The 10,608-nt window shown below is 33.2% G+C and overlaps 1 long non-coding RNA gene across 3 annotated transcripts in view; it reads left to right on the top strand.

The window, feature by feature from the left end:
* Positions 1 to 1,666: 1,666 nt before the first annotated feature.
* Positions 1,667 to 10,608, top strand: part of LOC117174848 — a 21,110-nt gene continuing 12,168 nt past the window's right edge. The window contains exons 1-5 of one of the 3 annotated variants that reach the window (XR_004467381.1): positions 1,667 to 1,912; positions 2,074 to 2,257; positions 3,425 to 3,754; positions 3,855 to 4,055; positions 4,178 to 4,328. This is a non-coding gene — a long non-coding RNA (uncharacterized LOC117174848). Of the gene's footprint in view, positions 1,913 to 2,036; positions 2,258 to 3,424; positions 3,755 to 3,854; positions 4,056 to 4,177; positions 4,329 to 10,608 lie in introns of all 3 variants that reach the window. The other 2 variants (XR_004467380.1, XR_004467379.1) reach the window with 2 other exon arrangements.

Below are 10,608 nucleotides of genomic sequence, written 5' to 3'. Positions count from 1 at the left end.
TGTTGTTTAGAAGCCAAAATAAAATGTTGCTCATTTTGTTTGTGTCAAAAAAACAATACGTGCAAAAATAAATTTAATAAGACTGATGAACAAAAATGAGCGAAAAAATATCCATATTTTGAGTATTTTGATACGTACAAACAGTGTATGATATTTAGTCGATAATAAAACAATATTTATTTATAATAAAATAATCATTTGGTGAGAACTGATTGATTGACTGCAAAGAGTCGGGACAAACTTCATACTTTTTTCAGTAAGGCCGCGAGTACCTCGCCGCGCGCCGGCCATAAGCGCCAAACGCATTGTCGCGCACACAAAAGGCGCTACTTGTAAATTGCGATAACTAGGCTTCCGACTGGTTAATCCAATGTCGCGTACAATGAATAAACAGAGGAGCTTTCAAAGAACAAGTTGCTTTTTCAATTTTCGAAAAATATTCAATAGGTCAAGAATAATCGATACTCAAAGTTTGCAAAAAACGTCAAATTTTGAACTTTGAAAATTTATAACTTTGTAAATATGCATTTAACGAAAAAAGTTGCAAGAGAACTTTTATGCTTAGAATTGTCCATATTTACTAAAAAAAATTTGTCCCATAAAGAAAAACCATTTTTTCCTATTTGTTTAAACAATTGCGTTTTAAACAAAATAGAATAATTTCTAAAAAAATGGAATAAAAATTCTGAGCTAAATTATCTTGTCTAAATAAATTTTTTAAACAATTCTATCACCAACGAGTCTAATTTATTTTAATGGTTGATCAAACAAAATTTTAGGATGAGGTCCAGAGAAAACATTTTCTAAAATACCAAAATATCCCCAAATATTTTATTGATAAAAATTCAGGCAAGTTAAATTACCCCGAGATATCTTTATGATACACCTATATCATCAGAATGACTCAGAATTAATTTTAGGCTAATCAATCCCTAGTCTTGGGATAAGGTCTAGAGATCACGGTTTTCTAATAATTTTCATTAAAATGAACCAGCTGACGTGCATAAAATCCATCTGCATTTCCTGATGTGAATTTATCTATGTTCGATCTGTGAAAAAAATGGAAATCAGCTATTAATTTCATAAATAATGTGTTACTTATTAAAGTTATTAATAAGTTATTATTGTTAAATTATTATCAGGTAATTATTGTTTAAATTATTACGGCCGACACTGTCAGTAATAAACACACCAAATCACAAAACATTTCTTTGGTAAAGAATAATCAATAGAAAGTATAATAAACATGCCGGGCCGATCTGTCATTAATTCGAGGTTATGGTCGCTTTCACCTTTTTACCGAAATCGCTGTAAGGAATTGTAGGTAATGTCAATTAAAATTTTTGCATGTAATATTTTATTCACTTTATTCAAAACAAATCCTGTCTATTCACAACATACTTTTTTTTATGCCTCAAATAAGCGTTATACATAATTCACTCTTCGCCCACTAAAAGTGCACAATATTATTACCAATTTATAGTATTTGCCACTTAGCAGCCATTCCATGATGTTATTGGCACAGAAGAAAATTCACGTTTAATTGTCCGTCCACAAGTCTCACTTCATTATTAATGAAAAACTTTTATTATTTGTAAATACTACATAACATAATCTATATTTTTTGACACTTGTATCCATTTGAAGTTTCGAACGCATGCATGGAAACTATGATATACTTGATCCGAAGATGTACGGACTTGACCGAATGGCAGATCCGAATGCAACTTTAAAGGCGCGAAATATGAAAATGCCCCTGTACAATGGCTTCTTTCCTGTTCTTGTGCAATTCTGGTAGCAATCAAGTGTGCTATGTAAGCCCCAGCGTATCCAAGCTGTATTTTTTAAATGAACTGAAGAATATGAGTTTTTCTGAATGTTTGGAAATGATTTTACCTTTCTTTTAGCAATAGTATGTATAAAACGTATAGATGCATCAACGTTTTATTTAGTCTTCACTTAAAAAAATAAAGTAATTAATATATAATAGCTAATGGGATTCAAAATTGTTTATCCTACGTATTTACGAATTTCAGTGCAAATTCAAAGTATTTCCTATTTTTCACTATTCAGTGCTACCAACAGTACTCAACTTTCATCGTGCAATGCAATTCCAAAACTGCTACCAAAGAAGTTACCAACAATGACCAGAACCGGATTGCAAGAATCAGATGTTCGCCATGTCGCCATTTAGTGTAAATACGTTTTGTTGCGCGATTTATGGACAGAAAACATCTTGGCAAAAATATGTCGACAGGTACGTTTAAATGTTCTTTTCTCTTGAAAAAATTAAATTTTTTCTCTTTTTAAATTCTGCAAAAATCAAAAAGATTGTTCTAAAATCTTCCAAATTCTTTTTCGACGTAAGGGCGTTAGAATCGAGACTTAATCTCAAAACTGGATTCTCTCATTTTATTCTAGAAATACTAGAATCACATCTTTTCTAGATAATCAGGGCTTAGTCTTCTTTTAAATTAAATCTTCATTCGGAGTGGAACATTAGATAATTCCAATAGTTTTTGTATAAGGTGTTTGTTTTTTATTCTAACCCCAGCATTCGAAAAAAACTTCTCACATAAGAGCTATTAAAATTAACCAATTTTTCACTCCGAATAAAAATTTTATTCAATACAGGAATTGGCCCTAATGATTTGAAAACTATGTAATTCTAGTATTTATTGAGTAAAACATGAATTCAATTTTGAGGTTGGCTCCTAGTTCCAACAACCTTAATGAATTTTGAAATCTCCTAAGCTTAAAATTAATCTTTTAAAATAAAACCTTTAATAACCTTTAACAATAATATTTGGAAACATTCAGAAGCTTATTTTGAGATTTTGATTTGCTAAATCAATGGTGCAGATAACCCTTGATCATTATTAATAGATGAATGCATTAAACCTCATTTAGTATGGCTAAGCGTTGTAAATAAAATACCTTTATCATTTTAGGAAAAATTTCTGCAAAAGTTAAGAACAGAATTGTCGTATTCATTATCAAAGAATCACTAGAATATTAAATATACAAATAATCCTTTTTAATAAGAAAAATTGTGGAAAAACTCATGTAAACTGATAAAAATGTATGTTTTCTAATATTTTGTGTATTTAAATTAAAACTTTTATATCAAATAATAAATTATTTTAAAAATTGCACATGTTTTGTGCAGTTCCTTTTTCGTCTGAAATTTCTGTTGTCATTAAAAAATCATAGGTTTCAATTTTCATCAATAATGAAAAATATTGTCCTTGCTCTTCTTTCATTTTAGATTATAATTATTGTAAAATATAAATTTTATGTCTTATTAATAATTATTAATTTTTAATTCAAAATCGCGCTAGACAAAAAAAAGAATAACTGCTCGCGTAACGTGCGTGTTTATTTTTTGTAATGATCATTTATACCAATAGTTTTTATTTTTTAGACAATTCTGACATAGATGAAAGTATGGTAGACGATTTTGTCTACAAGCTACTTTCCTTTATCGGGTACACTGACAAAAAGGGACTAAAGCTTTTAGATATTGTCTTAGCTCCTTGGATAAGATATAACGCAAAAACAAAAAAGTTTGAAACTAAATTTCCACCGCCTCCGTATGATAGCTCCGTTTTATATGATAGCTCCGTTTATATGACAGCTTTGTTTTAACGCTCCTATAGGAGCGTTAAAACGGAGCTCAATAAACTACTAAGAAGCTTTTCGGATGAACCTCAATATTGGGCAGAGTATACTATCGATTTTCAGGATCATGCAAGTAAGTTCCTTATTTTCTTATTTATTCTTATTTTATTTTTGATTAGTTTATGTTTGCTATAATTTGTTCAAGAAAATTCAGAACCCGAATTTAATTACAGAAACATTCTCAGAAGCAAAAAAGCGATTGAAAAAACTGCAAAAGAAAGAATATGCTTACAACGAAGAGAAAATATTGGGAAAAAAGTTAAATGTATCACCAGAGGCAGAAGAAAAAAATTTTCAAGTTCCGAGCATAGCAGAAGTGATGCAAAATTCGCGAGAAAACTATGAAGGCAAACCAAGTGGTAATAAAAATAAAGGTCATTAAAACTTAATGAAACCAATTTTTAAAAGAAAAATAATATGCAAAGAGAATAGTATAATCCTTCATTTATATTCAATTATTTTGTTACACCGAGTTTTTTAAAATCTTTATTTGCAGATTCAAGCGAATCGCAAATAAGCAGCGCATCAGAGTCACCACATGCAAATACATGCTCAAATAAGAGAAGGAAAGGCGGAATGATGTCCAAGTAATAATGGTTTGAAAAAGTCAAGATTAAACTACGAAAAAAATATAATTCCTAACACTAGTAAGTAAATGCAGCAATCTAATTTTATTTTTTTACGTATTTTCGGTATGAAATAGGATTTTGCTTCTGCATAACGTAGTTTCTGCTGACCCGGTAACAAGCGTTGAATTCAGAAAAATTAAGAATTTGTATTCCTATGAATACGCGATTTTTCCTCCGTCTAAAAATCCCCAAACGAGAACAGAAAATGTGCAAATCCTATTCCTCTCAATCGACTTAGTAAAATTTAACGAAAGCATTTATTTAACCTATTTTTCATTATTAAATCTTTTTATAACTTATAAATTCTAAAAATATTCAAATTTATATTTATTTATATTTTAATAATTTATTTAAACGTCTTAAAAAATGCAACAAAGAAATCTATGCAAATGTGTTAATTTAAATAATTTTAACTCTAGAGAGGCAGAGTTGAATTGGTGAGAATTAAAATTTCTGAATTTACATTCCGCATGAAGGAATTTAAACAACTTTTTACACATATTTTGTGAACTTCTTAGAAGGAATTAAATAAAATCAAAAGATGACCACTTCTGAGGAATAAAAAATATCTCTGTGAGGTGCGTTGCCGGTACAATTAGAAGGAATTAAATATATTGAAAACACGTTCTCTTTGGGAGAATAGAAAACTGTATGGCGGTCGCTATGGAAATAGAAGTGAGTAAGTTTAGGAGGTATCTTTTTCATATTGTGGAATTTTAGATAGATGGAAATATCGCGCTTTCAAAATAATAGAATAATCTTCACTTTTGCGCTGAAATCTGAAAATATTAATTTTTCTCTATTCTACGCTTATTACCGGGGAGTAAAGCCCCTAAAACGCCAGTCCTAGAACGTCTATTCTAGGCGGCTTTTTCGAGCCTTTTTCTAGTGCTGGATAGCCAATCATGACCAAACATTTTTCTTAGTATCCAAATAAAAAAAAGAAAATTGAAACTAAGGACACCCCGAATTTCTAACAAAATAGTTAGATCTTTATTCAAGTATTTTAATTTTTTACGCCAAAAAGTCGAATTTGTTAGAAGATAGTGAAAATTTTAATCTAAAAGAAGCAATTTTCTATCAAAAAAGGCGAATTTATTTATAGAAGAGGTTTAATTTTAAAGTAAATAATAAAATTTTAAACAAAATAATAAAATGTTTAAAAAATAATTAAGTTTTTAACGAAGTAATAGAATTTTCAACTAAAATGATTAGAATTTTAAAAAAACGATAAATTCTGCAAAAGAGAAAAAGATTTGAATCTTAAATCAAGAATAGTTGAATTAAGCAAAAAAATTTTGTCAACAAAATAATTAAATCTTTAACCATGTGAAGGTTAGCAAGAGTTTTTTCCACCTAGCATCCAGTAAGAATTATATATTGCAGAGCGTGAGACCTGTTAGGTCAGTTCGTTTAATTACTTAGTACGTAATTGTATTGTAATCTTGTAACAAAGAATCGTGGTATCTTATAAAAGATATCACATATTTTTAAAAACATCATCTTGGTTTTTAAATCATTAAATTTGACGATCCTGCCAGGATTGACTTTTCAATCTTCAAATATCTGCGGATAAAATCAAGAAGAATCCAATAGAAGTCAATATCTGTGAAAGGCCTGGAATCTACGGACCCAGGAAAAAAGAATTCTACGGAATTCAACGCAAAGGAACTCCGGGATATTACCACGGTAAAATCCCGTTAACAAAATTGAAAGGGTACTAGATATACTTCGGTAAAACTAAGCAGCTCGGTAAAGCCAAGCAGCTGATTCAGCAACAGCGATAGCAGAGCGACGCATCACTCATCCAGCAGCATCCTATTAACGGTGTCTAAAGTCCACTGTCTAAAGACGATACCACCGAAGCGATAAACTGCCACCGTAATCATTTAAGCAATGATACACATTATCTGAAACTCACAAGAGTATAAGTCTCCTTTATGGTCTGAGCAAGGTAACGAATAGAAAATAATAGTTAATTTTCTGTTCGGTGGAGCAAAGTTTTGGTAGTTTCACGTTTAACATACTTCGTGTGCTCACAAGCTCTGTTAATCGGCAATAAAGATAAAATAACCTTACTTTGGAATAGATACCAGTTTGTAGCAACTTGTGTCTCCATTCCACTGTATTGAAATACTTAAAAGTACACAAATCTTTGTACGAGTAAGAAAGACACCCGAAAAAATAAGATAAGCCCATAGACACTACACTGGCGTTTAATAACTATAGGACTGCCACAGAGTACAGATCTGACTCAACGAACAGCGTCTCTTCCTTTCCCCTAGACGATATCCTATTTCACACCGTGGCAATGACTTCACGCACGCAATCACCAAGTCGAGAACAGCCCTCTACTCTGTCCACTCATGAGTTATTCCTACAAATTATGCAGAAAGTCGACGATCTGGCCCTTGAATATTATGTATTAAACAAGCAGACAAAATCAGAACTGAGGAAATTTCAAAACTAGCAGTCAAAGTAGGACAGCCAGGAGATATTGAAACTGACTATGCCATTCCCGGCAACTCAAAAAAGCTCAGCGAAGAACTACTAATAACCGATGATAGAGACTCAGAAAAAGAGGAGGATAGGCAAATGCGACTGAGAAATGAAGAAATCCTAAGGAATCGACAACAAGAAAGAATGAACCTAACGGAAACTAGGAATCCCACAACCATACCAATGAGACGCAATGAAGGAATCCCAGCCAAATATCTTATTAGAGCCATTTGTCCTTTGAATGGATAAGACGATATGGGCATGGAGGACTTTATTAAAACCGTCACACGAATAAAATCACAGTGTTCTCAACCGCAATTGCTGCTCGATTTTATATTAGCCAAAAGAATACTAGGTCAAGTTGAAAGAGCAATAAAATTTTCTCCTATCAATACCTTTTCTGAATTAAACCTCAAAAAAACCGGTTTCGTTCTATTAATAAAAATTAAACTAGGCTCATGCAATCAAGGACAATCGGAGACAGTACAAAATTTCTCTTGGCGGTGCAAACAAATCACTAATGAACTCAAATGTGCAGTTCAAGCACAATCCCCTACAGACGAAGACGAAAGGAGAATTAGATTGAAAATTGAAGAACAAGAAAGTCGCAACCGATACATGATAAATCTCAGAAGGGAAATAGGAGTACAAGTTCGATCTATGAGACCAAACAACATCGCAGAAGCACAAATTGAAGCAAACGAATATGAGATGTGGTTGAGAAAGGCCCAACCTTCAAGAAACGCTCCTCCTACACCAAAACCCTCACCCCGCTTCATGCCCCGACCAATAACTCCCGCACGCCAAGGAGCTAATACTTCAGGAAGCACGGGCACTAAAGCACTGAAACAAAATATACCTTTGGCAGAAAGAGCAAAAATTACATGCCATAAGTGTGGAAAAATTAGACACTTCGCAGCCCAGTGTTACTCAAATAAAACACAAAATTTTCTACCAGGCCAACACCAAAAGAGACCCCCACAAGTAAGAAATATATTAGATCAGGAATTGGAACCATTTCAAAAAAAATGACCCAGGAAGAAATGGAGGAACAAATCCAGTACGAAGAATCAGCAGAATCTCTACCATATGTGGAGAAATTAAATCAATACGAGGAAGAAGAAGTGATGGACAGGAATAAAAATTACTATTAGACTCAGGAGCCGCGATAAATCTACTTTAAAAAGGAGCCATCCCCAACCTACCAGCCTTTAAATATAAAAAAAATTTGCTATGGGCAACGATCTGCAATTCACAAATGAAGCATGCCATTTAAATTATTTCGGCAAAATACAGTATGGCAAAATGCCATACTACAATTATTTGGACAAACCCACTAGAGTAATTGATAACCCACAGTTCGAGAAAATTAAAACTATTAAAACCATCAACACACCAATACACTAACGGAGCATGAAATTATCCTTAATTCTGGTAAAGTTATCAATCTAAGATCAAACAAACTCCCCGAAAAACATAAAGCGTTGGCTCTGGAAGAAACGCAAGAACTTCTCGATAAGGGTATAATAAGTCATTCCCAATCTCCTTTTAACTCACCTTTATGGATAGTCCCCAAAAAGGGAGGCAAACTGATAATGGTAATCGACTATAGGCAGATCAACAAAGATACTGATCAAGACGCCTACCCATTACCAATGATCGGCGATATATTAGACCAGCTAGGAAGAGCCAAATTCTTCTCGGCCTTCGATTTAAGCGCAGGCTTCCACAAAATCCCGAAGAAGGATTGTAAAAAATTCACAGCCTTTTCAACAGAACAGAGGCATTTTGAGTACAATCGTATGCTTTTCGGCTTAAAAAATGCCCCTGCTACTTTTCAAAGGATGATGGACCGAGCATTCCACGGTTTAATAGGCAAAAACTGCTTCGTCTACATCGACGATATCGTCATATTTGGCAACACACTTCAAGAAAACAACCAAAATCTAGAAATGGAATTTAAAAGGATAACGGAACAAGGACTAAAACTTGAACCCACAAAATGTGAATACCTAAAACCCGAACTCGAATATTTTGGCCATGTCATAACCAAAGATGGTGTCAAACCAAATACCGAAAAAGTTGAAAAAATACTTCATTTCAAACAACTCAAAATAATTAAGAACGTACAATCATTTTTAGGTCTAGTGGGTAATTACCGAAAGTTTATAAGAAAGTTTCCACTATTGCAAAATCTCTAACGAAATTGACACAAAAAGATACACCCTTCAATTGGACACCACCATGTGAAGCATCTTTCATAATACTCAAAAAAGCACTAACCTCAGCACCAGTCCTGAAGTTTTCGGACTTTAAAAAACAGTTTACCCTAATTACTGACGCATCTAACTGCGGACTAGGGGCAGTCCTCTCTCAAGAAGGGCACATATGCCTCTTTATCTGCAGAATATTAAACAAAGCTGAGGAGAACTACACTACGAGTGAAAAAAACTCCTCGCAATTGTTTGGGCAGTCAAACTATTACGGCAATATCTTTTAAGTAAAGAATGAAAAATCCAAACCCACCACAAAGCACTTCTTTAGCTCCACAATGTGAAAGACCCAAGTTCTAGGCTTTTATGGTGGAGATTGCGTTTAGAGGAATACAAATATTTAATTGAGTATGTCAAAGGAAAGGAAAACAAGGTAGCCGACTGCCTTTCTAGACTTTTCCCGATTTACAACGACGATATAGTAAAAGTATTTGCAATAACAAAAGATACTTTAAGAGAAGCTATAAAATCAGCTTGCCTAATGGTCGAAGTAGAATACGCGCAAAGCCTGACGCTAGAACAGGCAGAAGACCAATTACCAGACATGGAAATTTTCAATGAACCAAAAATAACTGAAGAAAGAACATTAGAGGAAAGAGAAAAAAAACTACCACCAAGAAGAACAAAGAAAACTTTAGAAGAACCCGAACCTTTGGAAACCGAAACACTACATGAAAATAATAATAACCAGGAACAAGCAGTTGTTAAAACAGGAAACATCTACGAAGATTTAATGCAATGAAGACCCCAAACAATTCCTGGAAAAATTAAAATTAAGCCTAATGCTATAGGAAACCTATGGAAGAATATAAAAAAGAAGGCCTACCACCATACAATGAAGAACAATGGCTAACTAAGAAAACTAGGATTGGTAATAGAAGAAATTCTAGCAAGGAAACTCTCTTTGATCAGATTATTAATCGAAGGCCCATTAATAAGTCCCTAAGAAACAAAATTACTCCAAGAAATGATAGAGTTTGTATCCACTCTGTACCCCGATCTAAGTTTCCTCATATGTTTCACAAGCACCAGAGAACTAACTAAGGAAGAAAAAGAGAAAGTCATAAAAGAGGCTCACGCAGACCATCTAGGCGAACAAAATACACTGCACAAAGCCAAGCGATTAGGACATTGAACAAAAATGGATGAAGAAATAAAAAAGTATGTTAAAACCTGTCCCATCTGTCAGCTCCAAAACACAACAAGAATAAAATATCAAAGGGAGAGCATAATACCTGACGCCCCACTAAAGCCTAATGACAAAATCTCATTAGATATCTACGGACCCCTCCCAGAAACACATTGTGGAAACAAGTGTATCCTAAGTAGTCCGGGAGCTGGGTATGTTCCCGTATGCATTCAAGAGGCAAAAGGTAAAAACTAGTTAATCTTATGTATTTTGACTCGCTGAATCCAATGGTACTGGTTAATTTTACGAGAAGTGGATAGGTTTTGTTTAAAATGCAATTGTTTAAACAAATAGGAAAAAATGGTTTTTCTTTATGGGACAAATTTTTTTTAGTAAA

Source organism: Belonocnema kinseyi, chromosome 6 (genome assembly GCF_010883055.1).
Source record: "Belonocnema kinseyi isolate 2016_QV_RU_SX_M_011 chromosome 6, B_treatae_v1, whole genome shotgun sequence".
Classification (NCBI taxonomy): Eukaryota; Metazoa; Arthropoda; class Insecta; order Hymenoptera; family Cynipidae; genus Belonocnema; species Belonocnema kinseyi.
The sequence above is the reverse complement of the archived record's forward strand: the minus strand, read 5'-3'. Positions and strand labels throughout refer to the sequence as shown.